Source organism: Triticum dicoccoides, chromosome 2B (assembly GCF_002162155.2).
Source record: "Triticum dicoccoides isolate Atlit2015 ecotype Zavitan chromosome 2B, WEW_v2.0, whole genome shotgun sequence".
NCBI lineage: Eukaryota > Viridiplantae > Streptophyta > Magnoliopsida > Poales > Poaceae > Triticum > Triticum dicoccoides.
Window position 1 is genome coordinate 546070426 of NC_041383.1, and position 18494 is coordinate 546088919.

Below are 18494 nucleotides of genomic sequence, written 5' to 3' on the forward strand. Positions count from 1 at the left end.
GTGTGCGTGCATGTGTGTGTGTTTGTGTGTGTGTGTGTGTGTGTGTTGCGGGGTCCTCGGTGGCAGATGTAATTTAAGTGTGCATGGCTTCATCATAGAGAGGTGATGTGTATGGTAGAGGCCACCAACGATGGGGTGTGAGATAGAAAATGCCCGTAGAGAGGGAAGAGAAGGTGTGTGCACGTGAGAGGAGTCGACATCTAGAGAACGTGTTTGTTCAAGAGACACCGAGGAAGACTACTATATATTGATGGTGCATGTAGGTGGGAATTAAACAAAGGGATGGTTTTATTGGTTTAGGAGATATAGGGGAAGAGTGAGAGGGGGGGTAGCTAGAAGGAGATTGTTAAATGTGAGTGTGTGTTTTACCCATCCAGGCGGAAGTTATGTGCACACAAGAGGAGAACGATTCGATGTGGCGTTATGGTTGAGGGTAATTAATTACGTATGGAGACATAGAGACCTTGAACGTGCATGTGTGAGAGGTATACATGTATACGCGAGATGTGTGTGTGTGCGCGCGCGCATGATCGAGATAAAAGAAAGAAGACATAAGTCATAAGATCAACGACATGGGAGAGATGGATCGGTATGACAATATGCATGCATGTGAGAATGCAGGGAAGAAGGCCCGACAATTGAGCATGTGTTTTTGTCTTTAAGAGATAGTGGCGTGGGCTGGAGCATGCATTCTATGGCGAGCAGAGGGAGTGAGTCACAATGATTGTGCAAAAGAGATCAACCTATAAATGCATATGTATGGAGAGACATATATAGTGTGGGTGATAGGAAGCAAGACTCCGTGCGAGAAAGAAATGTTAACGGAGAAACTACAGATAGATACAGAGATGGAGATGCTAGCTAGAGGAACATCCGCTAGTTTGAGTGTTGGAGATGACTGCCGGGTGGTTCAGAGGGTGAAGTTATATATGTGTGTGTGTGAGAAAGATAAAAAGAGGGCACTTGACTGCATGTAGAGAGAAACATATGTAGTGTGCATGATAGGAAGCAAGAGTGAGGGCGAGAAAGAAGGTTGATGGAGAAACAGATAAATAGAAAGATAAAGATGCTAGCTAGTGTGTGTTAGAGATAGGAGTCGAGTGGATCAGAAGGCTGAGTTATGTGTGTGGGTGTGAGAGAGATAGAGAGAGGGTGCATGTGAGTCACATACAAACAGATATCAGAGAGAAATGAGATCCTGAGAGATAGAGTTTTGTGTCTGCGAGAGAGAAAGATATTTCACAATGAGAGTGATAGCTAGAGAGACATAGGAGGGAACGCAAGATATCTCTAGGGAGAGAGAGTGTGTGTGAGCGACATACAAGAGAACAATGGAGAAATATGAGATCCTGGGAGACAGAGTTTGTGTTTGTGTGTGAGAAAGAGATATTTAAGAGGAAGATTCGTAGGTTCTCATATCTAAGGAGCGAAAGACATCTCTGTATGAGGGGTGTGCGACTGGCACACATGGGAATAGTAGAGAGAAATGAGACCCCGGGAGACAAAGTTTTGTGTTTGTGTGAGAGAAAGAGATTCCACATGGAGAATCATAGTTAGAGACACATAGCAGGGAGCGAGATATACTTAGAGAGAGATAGAGTGATGAAGGTTAACGGATAGAGTACCGTCCGTGTGTTACGACGATAAAAGATCATTGTCGACATACATGTAGCACGAGAGATACCTGAGAGACGATGAACGCGTATAGGTCCAGAGTGATAGTCCTATATAAGCATGAGTGATAGCTATATGAGACGAATATCTGGATTAAAGGGGATTCAAATATTTAAACTGGAGATCACGACATCGATAATATCATAACGCAAATTGGTGTATCAAACATGCATATTCATTTGAATTTGGGCACACATGTAATGTTATATAGTTTATCAATATTGGTGATCTATAGATTCTTTAATTACAAACAATGCATGGTTTATATGCAATTAATGTCTAAACGGGATTACACTATATGTTGCATGTGTGAAACACATTATACATGTTTGAGAAGTAAAAAAAAGCCCACATTATACATTAATTGGAGACAGTTAGCAAGGAATGCATACATTGGATTTCAACATAAAGTGGTTTCAAATATTTGAAAATCCAAATTGATGGATACAACCTTATGAATCTGATACCATGGCATTTGTAAACCATATTTATGTATAAATGGTGTTGTGCTTTTGAAAGTATATATAAAAAATGATGTATATAGAATTTAATTGCAATTGAAATTGGATCCCACCGGGAAAAACAGAATACAAATGGGATTCGAATTGAGTTGGCACGGTAAACGTGTACTCTGCAAAATTTGAATGAAGCGGGGAAAGTCGCAGTAACCGCCCGAAACCAAAATCTGCAAGATGGAAATTACTACTGCCTATCCCTACCATGCAAAGCCTATCTGCTGGATTTCTATAGGTTTCAATAGGGGTAGGTTTGTAATTTGACCTAAACGTGATGTAACCGCTGCTACCTCTTGAGCACTGCGTTGGATTTCCCCGAAGAGGAGAGGATGATGCAGTAAAGTAGCGTAAGTATTTCCCTCAGTTTTTGAGAACCAAGGTATCAATCCAGTAGGAGATCACGCACGAGTCCCTCGTACCTGCACAAAACGATAGCTACTCGCAACCAACGCGATTAGGGGTTGTCAATCCCTTCAGGTCACTTACGAGGGTGAGATCTGATAGAGATGATAAATAATATTTTTCGTATTTCTGATATAGAGATGCAAAGTGAAAAGTAAAAGGCAAAGTAAAAACAAAACAAGTACTAAAGTAATGGAGATTGATATGGTGAGAATAGACCTGGGGGCCGTAGGTTTCACTAGTGGCTTCTCTAAAGAGCATAAGTATTCTACGGTGGTTGAACAAATTACTGTTGAGCAATTGATAGAATTGAGCATAGTTATGAGTATATCTAGGTATGATCATGTGTATAGGCATCACGATCAAGACAAGTAAACCGAAATGATTCTTCATCTAGTACTATTACTCCACTCATCAACCGCTATCCAGCATGCATCTAGAATATTAAGTTAAAAACAGAGTAACGCCTTAAGAAAGCTGACATGATGTAGAGGGATAAATTCATGCAATATAATAAAAAAACCATCTTGTTATCCTCGATGGCAACAATACAATACGTGCCTTGCTGCCCCTACTGTCACTGGGAAAGGACACCGCAAGATTGAACCCAAAGCTAAACACTTCTCCCATTGCAAGAACTACCAATCTAGTTGGCCAAACCAAACGGATAATTCGAAGAGACTTGCAAAGATAACTCAATCATACATAAAATAATTCAGAGAAGATTCAAATATTATTCATAGATAAGCTGGATCATAAACCCACAATTCGTCGGTCTCAACAAACACACCGCAAAAAGAAGATTACATCGAATAGATCTCCACAAGAGAGGGGGAGAACATTGTATTGAGATCCAAAAAGAGAGAATAAGCCATCTAGCTACTAAGTATGGACCCGAAGGTTTGAGGTAAACTACTCACACTTCATCCGAGAGGCTATGGTGTTGATGTAGAAGCCCTCCGTGCTGGATGCCCCCTCCGGCGGAGCTCCGGAACAGGCCCCAAGATGGGATCTCGTGGATACAGAAGGTTGTGGCAGTGGAATTAGGTTTTTGGCTCCGTATTTGATCTGTCGGGGGTACGTAGGTATATATAGGAGGAAGGGGTACGTCGGTGGGGCAACAAGGAGCCCACGAGGTAGGGGGGCGCGCCCGGGGGGGAGGGCGCGCCCCCACCCTCGTGACCACCTCGGTTGTTCCTTGGAGTAGGGTCCAAGTCTCTTGGATCACGTTCGGTGAGAAAATCACGTTACAGAAGGTTTCATTCCGTTTGGACTCCGTTTGATATTTTGTTTCTTCAAAACACTAAAATAGGCAAAAAAACAGCAATTCTGGGCTGGGCCTCTGGTTAATAGGTTAGTCCCAAAAATAATATAAAAGTGGAAAATAAAGCCCAATATAGTCCAAAACAGTAGATAAAGTAGCATGGAGCAATCAAAAATTATAGATACGTTGGAGACGTATCAGGCATCCCCAAGCTTAATTCCTGCTCGTCCTCGAGTAGGTAAATGACAAAAAAGAATTTTTGATACGGAGTGATACTTTGGCATAATTTCAATGTAAATCCTCTTAATTGTAGTATGAATATTCATATTCGAAAGATTCAAGACAAAAGTTCATATTGACATAAAAGTAATAATACTTCAAACATACTAATCAAAGCAATCATGTCTTCTCAAAATAGCATGGCTAAAGAAAGTTTTCCCTACAAAATCATATAGTATGGCTGTTTCTCTATCTTCACCACACAAAGTATTTAATCATGCACAACCCCGATGACAAGCCAAGCAATTGTTTCATACTTTAGTAATCTCAAACTCTTTCAACTTTCACGCAATACATGAGCGTGAGCCATGGACATAGCACTATATGTGGAATAGAATGGTGGTTGTGGAGAAGACAAAAAGGAGAAGATAGTCTCACATCGACTAGGCGTATCAACGGGCTATGGAGATGCCCATTAATAGATATCAATGTGAGTGAGTAGGGATTGCCATGCAACGGATGCACTAGAGCTATAAATATATGAAAGCTCAACAAAAGAAACTAAGTGGGTGTGCATCCAACTTGTTTGCTCACAGAGACCTAGGACACTTTTGAGGAAGCCCATCATTGGAATATACAAGCCAAGTTCTATAATGAAAAATTCCCACTAGTATATGAAAGTGACAAAATGTGAGACTCTCTATCATGAAGATCATGGTTCTACTTTGAAGCACAAGTGTGGTAAAAGGATAGTAGCATTGTCCCTTCTCTCTTTTTCTCTCATTTTTTTATTTGGGCCTTTTCTTTTTTTATGGCCCCCTTTTTTTTATTTTTCGTCCGGAGTCTCATCCCGACTTATGGGGGAATCATAGTCTCCATCATCCTTTCCTCAGTGGGACAATGCTATAATAATGATGATCATCACACTTTTATTTTTCTTACAACTCAACAATTACAACTCGATACTTAGAACAAAATATGACTCTATATGAATGCCTCCGGCGGTGTACCGGGATATGCATGAAAGAATTATGAACGGTGGCTTTGCCACAAATACAATGTCAAGTACATGTTCATGCAAAAAGCAATATGACAAAAGTAATGTGTGTCATATGAACGGAACGGTGGAAAGTTGCATGGCAATATATCTCGGAATGGCTATGGAAATGCCATGATAGGTAGGCATGGTGGCTGTTTTGAGGAAGGTATATGGTGGGTGTATGATATCGGTGAAAAGTGCGCGGTATTAGAGAGGCTAGCAATGGTGGAAGGGTGAAAGGGTGCGTATAATCCATGGACTCAACATTAATCAAAAGAACTCATGCACTTGTTGCAAAAATTTAGAAGTCATCAAAAACCAAAGCACTACATGCATGCTCCTAGGGGGATAGATTGGTAGGAAAAGACCATCGCTCGTCCCCGACCGCCACTCATAAGGAAGACAATCAATAAATAAAATTGTGCTCCAACTTCATCACAAAGCGGTTCACCATACGTGCATGCTACGGGAATCAGAAACTTCAACACAAGCATTCTTTAAAATTCATAATCACCCCAACTAGCATTACTTTTGATATTATCACCTCCATATCTCAAAACAATTATCAAGCATCAAACTTATCTTGGTATTCAACGTACTCAAAAGAAAGTTTCACATATCTTGAATACCCAGTATATTAACATTTAAGCAAATTACCATGCTATTAACGACTCTCAAAATAATCGAAGTGAAGCAAGAGAGATCAATAGTTTCTTTAAAAAAAATCCACCACCGTGCTCTAAAAGATCTAAGTGAAGCACTAGAGCAAAAATTATCACGCTCAAAAGGTATAAGTGAAGCACTTATGAGCAAAACTATCAAGCTCAAAAGATATAAGTGAAGCATATAGAGTATTCTAGCAAATTCTAATCAAATAGGCTTCTCCAAAAAGGTGTGTTACAGCAAGGATGATTGTGGTAAACTAACAAGAAAATACGCAAATAATACAAGACGCTCCAAGCAAAACGCATAACATGTGGTGAATAAAAATATAGCTCCAAGTAAATTACCGATGGAAGTAGACGAAAGAGGGGATGCCTTCCGGGGCATCCCCAAGCTTTGACTTTTTGGTGTCCTTGGATTATCTTGGGGGTGCCGTGGGCATCCCCAAGCTTAGGCTCTTGCCACTCCTTGTTCCATAGTCCATCAAAAGAATTCACCCAAAACTTGAAAACTTCACAACACAAAACTCAATCGAAATCTCGTGAGCTCCGTTAGTGAAAGAAAACAAAAGACAACTATAAGGTACTCTAATTAACTCATTATTTATTTATATTGGTGTTAAACCTAATGTATTCCAACTTCCTTATGGTTTATAAACTAATTTATTAGCCATAGATGCATTGAAATAAGCAAACAACACACGAAGAACAGAATCTGTCAAAAACAGAACAGTCTGTAGCAATCTGTAACTAACGCAAACTTATGGAACTCTAAAACTTCTACCAAAATAGGACGTACTGGAAAATTTGTTTATTGATCAGCATCAACAAGAATCAGTGCAAAATCAGGTCTGTGTGATTAATTGAATTTTTTCTCGTGAGCGCAAAGTTTCTGTTTTTCAGCAGAATCAAATCAACTATCATCGTAGGTTATCCTATAGGTTCTACTTGGCAAAAACACTAATTAAAACATAAAACCACATCTAAACAGAGGCTAGATGGATTATTTATTCGTAAACAGAAGCAAAAACAAAAAATAAAACTGGGTTTCCTTCCAACAAGCGCTATCGTTTAACGCCCCTAGCTAGGCATAAAAGCAAGGATAGATCTAACAAGTGCCATCTTTGGTTTTCAGTTTTTTAGCGGAGTCATGCTCGAATCCGGGATGTTCTTTACGTTTACCTTCATACTCGGAAATTTTTAGATCCAAAGAATCCAACCGCTCATTACAAAGGGTAATCAACATATTCATGCGGTGAAGATTTCCGCTGACACTTTTAAGAGGCTCAAGAGATTTTTGTAAAAATTTTGTTACTTCGCAAATCTTTCGAAACACTTGGGTTTCTTCTTGGGTAGGATGTGGTCCTCCCTTTTGAGGTACTGTCCCCACTATTCCCTCTATAATTTCATGTGCAATAATAGGATAAATTTCAATAAAGTTTCGCTTGGCAATGCAGTCCAAGAGTTGTCTATGCGTCATGTTTAGCCCAACATAAAAATTGCGAAGAAGAATTCTAAAGTTCATTTCTAGGGTGCACTTGCCATAAGATTCCATCATCATATACCAGGCATCTTTCAAATTTTCTCCTTGCCTTTGCTTGAAGTGAAGGACTTCAAACTCGGGAGACATAGGAGCGGACAAGGAACCAGCCATAACGACAAGGCAAACGAGCAAACACATGGGCAACGGAAAAAGGCGAAAGGGAAAGAGAGGAGGAGATTGGGAAAGAGAGGGCGAATAAAATGGCAAGGGTGAAGTGGGGGAGAGGAAAACGAGAGGCAAATAATGTAATGCGAGAGATAGAGATTGTGATGGGTACTTGGTATGGTTGACTTTTGCGCAAACTCCCCGGCAACGGCGCCAGAAATTCTTCTTGCTACCTCTTGAGCACTGCGTTGGATTTCCCCGAACAGGAGAGGATGATGCAGTAAAGTAGCATAAGTATTTCCCTCAGTTTTTTAGAACCAATGTATCAATCCAGTAGGAGATCACGCACGAGTCCCTCGTACCTGCACAAAACGATAGCTACTCGCAACCAACGCGATTAGGGGTTATCAATCCCTTCACGGTCACTTACGAGGGTGAGATCTGATAGAGATGATAAATAATATTTTTGGTATTTTTGATATAGAGATGCAAAGTGAAAAGTAAAAGGCAAAGTAAAAAAAAACAAGTATTAAAGTAATGGAGATTGATATGATGAGAATAGACCCGGGGGCCATAGGTTTCACTAGTGGATTCTCTCAAGAGCATAAGTATTCTACGGTGGGTGAACAAATTACTGTTGAGCAATTGATAGAATTGAGCATAGTTATGAGTATATCTAGATATGATCATGTGTATAGGCATCACGTCCGAGACAAGTAAACCGAAACGATTCTGCATCTACTACTATTACTCCACTCATCAACCGCTATCCAGCATGCATCTAGAGTATTAAGTTAAAAACAGAGTAACGCCTTAAGAAAGATGACATGATGTAGAGGGATAAATTCATGCAATATGACAAAAAACCATCTTGTTATCCTCGATGGCAACAATACAATACGTGCCTTGTTGCCCCTACTGTCACTGGGAAAGGACACCACAAGATTGAACCCAAAGCTAAACACTTCTCCCATTGCAAGAACTACCAATCTAGTTGGCCAAACCAAATTGATAATTCGAAGAGACTTGCAAAGATAACTCAATCATACATAAAATAATTCAGAGAAGATTCAAATATTATTCATAGATAAGCTGGATCATAAACCTACAATTCATCGGTCTCAACAAACACACCGCAAAAAGAAGATTACATCAAATAGATCTCCACAAGAGAGGGGGAGAACATTGTATTGAGATCCAAAAAGAGAGAAGGAGCCATCTAGCTACTAACTATGGACCCGAAATTCTGAGGTAAACTACTCACACTTCATCGGAGAGGCTATGGTGTTGATGTAGAAGCCCTCCGTGGTGGATGCCCCCTCCCGCGGAGCTCCGGAACAGGCCCCAAGATGGGATCTCGTGGATACAGAAGGTTGCGGCGGTGGAATTAGGTTTTTGGTTCCGTATTTGATCTGTCGGGGGTACGTAGGTATATATAGGAGGAAGGGGTACGTCGGTGGAGCAACAGGGGGCCCACGAGGTAGGGGGCATGCCTAGGGGGGAGGGCGCGCCCCCACCCTCGTGACCGCCTCGGTTGTTCCTTGGAGCAGGGTCCAAGTCTCCTGGATCACGTTCGGTGAGAAAATCACGTTCCCGAAGGTTTCATTCCGTTTGGACTCCGTTTGATATTCTGTTTCTTCGAAACACTGAAATAGGCAAAAAACAACAATTCTGGGCTGGGCCTCTGGTTAATAGGTCAGTCCCAAAAATAATATAAAAGTGGAAAATAAAGCCCAATATAGTCCAAAATAGTAGATAAAGTAGCATGGAGCAATCAAAAATTATAGATACGTTGGAGACGTATCAGGCATCCCCAAGCTTAATTCCTGCTCGTCCTCGAGTAGGTAAATGATAAAAAAGAATTTTTTAGGCCGAGTGATACTTTGGCATAATTGCAATGTAAATCTTCTTAATTTTAGTATAAATATTCAGATCCGAAAGATTCAAGACAAAAGTTCATATTGACATAAAAGTAATAATACTTCAAGCATACTAATCAAAGCAATCACGTCTTCTCAAAATAGCATGGCTAAAGAAAGTTATCCCTACAAAATCATATAGTCTGGCTGTTGCTCTATCTTCATCACACAAAGTATTTAATCATGCACAACCCCGATGACAAGCCAAGCAATTGTTTCATACTTTAGTAATCTCAAACTCTTTCAACTTTCACGCAATACATGAGCGTCAGCCATGGACATAGCACTATATGTGGAATCGAATGGTGGTTGTGGAGAAGACAAAAAGGAGAAGATAGTCTCACATCGACTAGGCGTATCAACGGGCTATGGAGATGCCCATTAATAGATATCAATGTGGGTGAGTAGGGATTGCCATGCAACGAATGCACTAGAGCTATAAATATATGAAATCTCAACAAAAGAAACTAAGTGGGTGTGCATCCAACTTGCTTGCTCACGAAGACCTAGGGCACTTTTGAGGAAGCCCATCATTGGAATATACAAGCCAAGTTCTATAATGAAAATTTTCCACTAGTATATGAAAATGACAACATTTGAGACTCTCTATCATGAAGATCATGGTGCTACTTTGAAGCACAAGTGTGGTAAAAGGATAGTAGCATTGTCCCTTCTCTCTTTTTCTCTCATTTTTTTATTGGGGCCTTTTTTTATGGCCCCCTTTTTTTCGTCCGGAGTCTCATTCCGACTTATGGGGGGAATCATAGTCTCCATCATCCTTTCCTCACTGGGACAATGCTCTAATAATGATGATCATCACACTTTTATTTTTCTTACAACTCAACAATTACAACTCGATACTTAGAACAAAATATGACTCTATATGAATGCCTCCGGCGGTGTACCGGGATATGCAATGAATCAAGAGTGACATGTATAAAAGAATTATGAACGGTGGCTTTTCCACAAATACAATGTCAACTACATGTTCATGCAAAAAGCAATATGACAAAAGTAATGTGTGTCATATGAACGGAACGGTGGAAAGTTGCATGGCAATATATCTCGGAATGGCTATGGAAATGCCATGATAGGTAGGTATGGTGGCTGTTTTGAGGAAGGTATATGGTGGGTGTATGATACCGGCGAAAAGTGCGCGGTATTAGAGAGGCTAGCAATGGTGGAAGGGTGAAAGGGTGCGTATAATCCATGGACTCAACATTAATCAAAATAACTGATGCACTTGTTGCAAAAATTTAGAAGTCATCAAAACCCAAAGCACTACATGCATGCTCCTAGGGGGATAGATTCGTAGGAAAAGACCATCACTCGTCCCCGACCGCCACTCATAAGGAAGACAATCAATAAATAAAATTGTGCTCCAACTTCATCACAAAGCGGTTCACCATACGTGCATGCTACGGGAATCACAAACTTCAACACAAGCATTCTTTAAATTCATAATCACCCCAACTAGCATTACTTTTGATATTATCACCTCCATATCTCAAAACAATTATCAAGCATCAAACTTATCTTGGTATTCAACGTACTCAAAAGAAAGTTTCACATATCTTGAATACCCAGTATATTAACATTTAAGCAAATTACCATGCTATTAACAACTCTCAAAATAATCTAAGTGAAGCATGAGAGATCAATAGTTTCTTTCAAACAAATCCACCACCGTGCTCTAAAAGATCTAAGTGAAGCACTAGAGCAAAAATTATCACGCTCAAAAGGTATAAGTGAAGCACTTATGAGCAAAATTATCAAGCTCAAAAGATATAAGTGAAGCATATAGAGTATTCTAGCAAATTCTAATCAAATAGGCTTCTCCAAAAAGGTGTGTTACAGCAAGTATGACTGTGGTAAACTAACAAGCAAATACGCAAATAATACAAGACGCTCCAAGCAAAACACATAACATGTGGTGAATAAAAATATAGCTCCAAGTAAATTACCGATGGAAGTAGACGAAAGAGGGGATGCCTTCCAGGGCATCCCCAAGCTTTGACTTTTTGGTGTCCTTGGATTATCTTGGGGTTTCCATGGGAATAACCAAGCTTAGGCTCTTGCCACTCCTTGTTCCATAATCCATCAAAAGAATTCACCCAAAACTTGAAAACTTCACAACACAAAACTCAATAGAAATCTCGTGAGCTCCGTTAGTGAAAGAAAACAAAGGACTACTTTAAGGTACTGTAATTAACTCATTCTTTATTTATATTGGTGTTAAACCTACTACATTACAACTTTCTTATGGTTTGTAAACTAATTTGTTAGCCATAGATGCATTGAAATAAGCAAACAACACACGAAAAACAGAATCTGTCAAAAACAGAACAGTCTGTAGAAATCTGTAACTAATGCAAACTTATGGAACTCTAAAAATTCTACCAAAATAGGACGTACTTGACAATTTGTTTATTGATCAGCATCGAAAAGAATCAATGCAAAAGGACATTTCTGTGATTTATTGAATTTTTTCTTGAGAGTGCAAAGTTTCTGTTTTTCAGCAGAATCAAATCAACTATCATCGTATGTTATCCTATAGGTTCTACTTGGCACAAACACTAATTAAAACATAAAACCACATATAACCAGAGGCTAGATGGATTATTTATTCCTAAACAGTATCAAAAACAAAAAATAAAATTGGGTTGCCTCCCAACAAACGCTATCGTTTAACGCCCCTAGCTAGGAATAAAAGCAAGGATAGATCTAACGAGTGTCATATTTGGTTTTCAGTTTTTTAGCGGAGTCATGCTCGAATCCGGGAGGTTATTTACGTTTCTCTTCATACTCGGAGCTGATACCCCGATGCCGCCGTCCATTACAAGATATCGACCTCTCTCATCCACGGCTTCAGACCGGGATCCTTGCATCCCGTCCTCTCGCTTCATCCCCGCCGCCGTCCACCTTGCTAGCGCCGCTCCTATGACCGTGTCGTCCACCGCGCCCCACTGCCATCGTCTACCCTCCTAGATCTGCTTCCACGCTGCCGACAACCATCGCTACTGCAGCACCGTCAAATTCTCAGCAGATGCATACATGGCACCGCACCAGAGGCGGTACTCTTTCATATCTCCTCAACTTATTTATCATAGCAAGAAAATAGATCGCCACTACTTTACTCTGATTTCTTGTCTTGGTTGCGAAGTTGCCTTTGTCCGGTTTGCACCTTCAGATCCGCCATGGCACTCTCAACACTATACTCCCAATGCTTATGGTTTTCCCCTTTTATATTCCACACTAGTTAAATCGTAGTAGACTAAATTTCAAAATTGGGTCAGTCGATTTTTTAGAGCTCGCCAGAGTTCGTCGCTGCGAACAAAGGGGCTCAGGTGGTTGTGGGGCCTCTCCGAACAAAGAGAACTTGATGCGGGTGGGGGTGGGGGCGGGGGTGGCGGAGGAACACATGCGGTGGGGGCCGGTGGTTCGGCCAACGGCCCATGTGATGTTCTATATGGGAAGAATCAGAGACGAGGATGAAGAAGGGTTAGGAGACGTACGATCTTCATCCAACCGCCTGAAATGGTCGAGAGATAGCTTGGAGTTGCATTCTTAATGCGCTCTGGTTCATCATGTGTGGGCACTACGCAACCAACATTTTATTATCCAAAATCTGCTTGCTCTTCTTTACCATGTTCCTCTTCCGTTCTTCTTTAATATGTACTCTCTCCGTTCCTAAATACAAGTCTTTGTATAGATTCCACCATGGACTACATATGGAGCAAAATGAGTGAATCTACACTCTAAAATGTATCTGGATGCATTTGTATGTGATCCATAGTGGAAATCTCTACCAAGAATTATATTTTGGAACGGAGGGAGTATGATAGTAGTATAGTATATTCCTTTGTACTAAAGATGAGCGGGGACGTTTGCAGTGTAGAGGTCTATACGGTTGGTTGTGATGGACACTTTCAGCCTCTTTGATTCGTAGGATTTTGTAAACATAGGAATAGGATTTGTAGTGGTCTGCCCAATTGAATCCTATAAGAATAGCAAGGAAATGCGGGGAGCAGTGTCGCCTTTGAGAGTTACACTGATATTAACAGTACCACACCTTCACTTGAAGAGAGCCGGTATCCGAAGCCTTTCTATACGTACCGGCAATACTAGCACATATATTCCAGCAAGTTCCACTTTGCTGATTTTACTCTGATGCTTAAGGTTTTCCCGTTATATCTACATTATGATCTGTGTAGCTGCTTTGTGTCGCACTAACAGCAGTCCACTCTTGAAGCTAAACACTGCAATGACTTAGAAAATTGGCACCAAGGCATTGAGTGCCATTTTGGATGCAATGAAACTCATATGCTCCCCACTTGTTGACTCTTGTTCAGAATATGATCCTAATGACTCTTGTTCAAAATTGCCACATATAGAGAGACATCATGGAATTGCATTTCTTTGGGCGTTGTGATTCATCATGAGTGGGCAACAAACATTGTATGCAATGAAGCGGAACCTCAAGAATATGCTTCCTTTCTGTTCTTTAACATGTTCCTCTTTGTTTATTCTATATTTAGTACGTACAATATGTTCCTTGTCAGGAAGGGGCGCAGGGACATCTGCAGTCAACAGCTGATAGAGCTGGCCTGTACCGTGATCGATAGGCTTTCAATTACTAGCGGCAATACAACAGTGTATTTGCAAGCCAGTTCCACTTTCCTGATTTATATATCGTGGTTATGGTGTACCCTAGTTATGTACACTATGATCTGCCTAGTTGCTGTGTGCTCTTGTTATCATGGTTTGGCAATAAACTCTCTATACAGTATATTATGAACCCATCATCAGCCAACTATCCTTACTTCTACAGCCTATTTTTTGTGTACTTGTGCCAGATTATATAAATGCACACACCATATTACAGCACACATGAGCTCTCTCATCAGAATGCAGTGATAGCACACAAGTGTTTACAGGGGCGCCCATATATTAGAATATCATCTGCATTACAAAGATAAACTCACAACTATTTATGTTTTCATGGTTCTCAGATATTATACGTAATTATAGTGAATATCAGAATCCGTGCATCAGAAGAATATTGTGGAACACTGCAATGACTTACAAAATTGGCACCAAGGCATTGAGTGCCATTCTGGATGCAATGAAACTCATACGCTCCCGACCTGTAGATTCTTGTTCAGAATATGATCCTAATGACTATTTTAACCTCGAGGAGTCAAAGGTAGATGGCCTGTCATGTTCACCCATCGGGGTGTCGGTTATAATTTGGCAAGGTTTCATCGATTACGCGTATCTTGCACATGTTGTCTTGCATTTCTTCTACTTTGTTGCACCACCATCTGCTTAGTTTACTCATCATATATGTCGAGATGCCATGCCCATCCATTATCAATACATATTCCATCTGTCATCATACCATGTTTTTCCACTCAAATGCTGTTCTTGTGCATCAGACATCAAAAAGGAAGAGGGTGATTGCCGAACCTGAAGGAGCACCAGCAAAGTCCTTGAAAAACGTGGTTGTGTCGGAGAAATCAGACAACACCCCACTTACATTGGCTGTACAACCAGTGACACAAAACGTAGGACCGACTCCAGCAGACTGTACCCATACTTCACTAGCCACACCACTAGCCCCACCACACAGGACCTGCACTCCAGCAAAAGGTATGCCGATTTCAGTTGCCATAGCACCAGCTGAGGGAGTCCTGGATTAGGGGGTATCCGGACAGCTGGACTATATACATCGTCCGGACTATTGAAGCGTGAAGATACAAGACTCAAGACTTCGGCTCGTGTCCAGATGGGACTCTCCTTTGCGTGGAAGACAAGCTTGGCGATCCGGATATTATATTTCCTTCCTTGTAACCGACTCCATGTAAACCCTAGCCCTCTCCGGTGTCTATATAAACTGGAGAGGATGGTCCTTTGAAGGCCGATCACAATTACAATCATACCATCATAGGCTAGCTCTTAGGGTTTAGCCTCTACGATCTCGTGGTAGATCTACTCTTGTACTACTCATATCTTCAATATTAATCAAGCAGGAAGTAGGGTTTTACCTCCATCGAGAGGGCCCGAACCTGGGTAAACATTGTGTCCCTTGCTTCCTGTTACCATCAGCCTAAGACGCAGAGATCGGGACCCCCTACCCGAGATCCACCGGTTTTGACACCGACATTGGTGCTTTCATTGAGAGTTCCTCTGTGTCGTCGCTGCAAGGCTTGATGTCTCGTCTCGTTGTCAAGGACGACATCATCTCTAGAGGAGCGCTGGCTGTAGGCCAGATTCTCCGACTTGGCGGCTTCATTATGGCCGCCCCATTGGCTGTCGCGCCAACGATGGCCTCTCGGGTCATCACGCATAACCTTCGCATCAATTCGGAGCTTGCCGAACAGATGGATCCGATAGACCTCACCTCTCTTAATGAGCTCTTGGATCGCAACGCCGCTTTGGGAGTCGCTACGGACTATGACCGGATTGGGCTTAAACCCGACCAGAGGGACATTAGATCCCCGCCGGTCACCCATGAGATAGTGGTAGTGGAGGAACCACACACGGGCCGCCCCTCAACTTTGAGGACGAATTATGTCCGGATCACCGAACTCAATAAGTCGAACACCTATTCAAAGGGAGACATGACCCGAGTCCCGGACTTAGAATCGGGCATCGGGCCGAAGAGATCAGGTGATACTCTGGACCCCGAACTGTCGGGCTCGGAACCTTCCGTGCCCTCGAGTGTCAGATCGGTTCAAAATCCGGATTCAGCCAATGACACTTGCTCAGACTTAAACCGTCTCTCCCGCATCAGGCAAGAGCCCCTTGAGACGGTACACCGTTACTGGGTCAGATTGCTCCTTGCACTTAACAAGGTCGAGGACTGCCACAAGGAGGACGTAGTCTCACTTTTCTTCAAAAACTGCACGAACAAAGGGCTCCTTAATGCTATAAGTCGCCGTGACATAGTACACTTTGAGGACTTAGCAACCATAGTACAGAAGTACTGTGCGATGGAAAGCGCCTGGAAGACCCGAACAGAATTTTGGGATAGTACGACCCTCACCAGAACCTTTGTCCGAACTAAAAGGCCGAACTCTCGTAAGTCGACCAATTCAATTCCCAAGAAACCAAAACCCGCCCCAGGGCGTGGAACCGTATTGGATGGATGGCTCAATGGTCCATGTAAGCTTCATAGTACGCCGGATGCAACCAACCCATAGCCTTAGGGCATGTTGGATACTCCAGCAGGTAGCTAAAAGTGGCGAGGATCTCCTCGAGAGCCATAAAGCAGAACAACATCCCGCCAAGGAACACAATACGGTACTAACAGTCTTTGAGACTTTTGCCTCAAACAATAGGCGCAAGCTAGCTCATCGAAGCTCTGCTGAAATCTTCCATGTGGTAAAAGTAAATCCGTGGAACGACACTACTATAACTTTCAACGCCAGTGACGAACCCCAATTCCAGACCATCCGGGCACCAGCCGCTCTGGTCCTTAGCCCAATAGTGGACGGCTTTCGGCTCACTAAAGTACTCATGGACAGCGGAAGCGGATTAAACTTGATCTACGAAGAAACACTCAAGAAGATGGAAATTGGTAAAAGCCGCATTGAACAAAGCGGCACAACCTTCAGGGGAATTATCCCCAGTCGAGAGGCACGGTGTGCGGGAAAAATCACACTCGATGTGGTATTCGGCACCCCAGAGAATTACAGGTCTGAAGAAATTACATTCCAAGTGGCTCCTTTCAGCAGCGGATACCACACCCTTCTAGGGCGGGATGCGTTTGCAAGCTTTCAAGCTATACCCCATTACGGGTATATGAAGCTTAAAATGCCCGGACCCAATGGAATCATCACTCTAGCTAGTGATCCGGACGTCACACTCCGCGCCGAAAACAAAACCGCAGCACTAGCTTTGGAAGAACTGTCCAAAGCCCTAGCAGCTGAAGAATTAACAACGCTGTGTGCCACCGTGGACAGGGACGACGTGATACTCGATAAACAACCCAGGTCCACCTCATTTAAACCCGCAGATGAGATAGTCAAATTCCAAGTCCACCCAACGGACCCCACAAAGACAGCTTCCATCGGGACACAGTTGAGCCCCGCTATGGACGCCGCACTGCGAGACTTCTTACGCGAGAATTGGGACATTTTTGCTTGGCACCCATTGGACATGTCGGGCATCCCGTGCGAATTGGCCGAACATAGCCTTAACATACTAAAGGGATACAAACCTGTCAAACAGACCCTAAGGCGATTTCCATAGCCCAAACGGCAAGCCATGGGGGCGGAGCTAGCCAAGCTACTTGAGGCCGGATTCATCAGAGATATCAAACATCCGGATTGGCTGGCGAACTTGGTAATGGTACCAAAGAAGGACAAATCCTGGCGCCTGTGCGTCGACTTCAAAGACCTTAACAAGGCTTGCCCCAAGGATCCCTGTAACGCCCTGGATTCGATGCGCCAGGTGTCGTCAGTTATTCGCCGTCGTTGCCATGTCATTTGCTTGCATGTTGCATTTTATCATGTCATCATGTGCATCTCATTTTGCATACGTGTTCGTTTCTTGCATCCGAGCATTTTCCCCGTTGTCCGTTTTGCAATCCGGCACTCCCATGTCCTCCGGCATCCCCCTTTTGTCTCTTGTTGTAAGCGGGTGTTTAAACGTTTTTGGAATGGCCCGAGGTTTTCCAAGCGGCCTTGGTATAGCACCGGTAGACCGCCTATCAAGTTTCATGCCATTTGGAGGTCGTTTGACGCTGCAACGGTTAACCGGGTAACCGCAAAGCCCCTTTTGTCTTCCAGCCAAACACCCCTCCAAAGTGGCCCAAAACCCATCCAAATCCCCTCCACGCTCTCGGCCGCTCGATCACGATCGTGTGGGCGAAAACCGTGCCTCATTTGGAGTCTCCTAGCTCCCAGAAACTATAAATATGCCCTCTCCCCCGAAATTCGTGGATGAATTCCCCAAACCCTAGATCCACCTCCTCTGCGCCGCCGGACACATCCGGACGTTGCCGGACACGTCCGCCGTTGCCCCCTCAGCGAATCCGGAGCCGCCAAGTGTCGCGCCGCCGCCCCAGCTCCTCCCACGCCGCCGGGCCCGCTCGGCCCATCCGCGGCCCGCCCCGGGGCCCGACCGGGCCGCGCCTCATGCCCGAG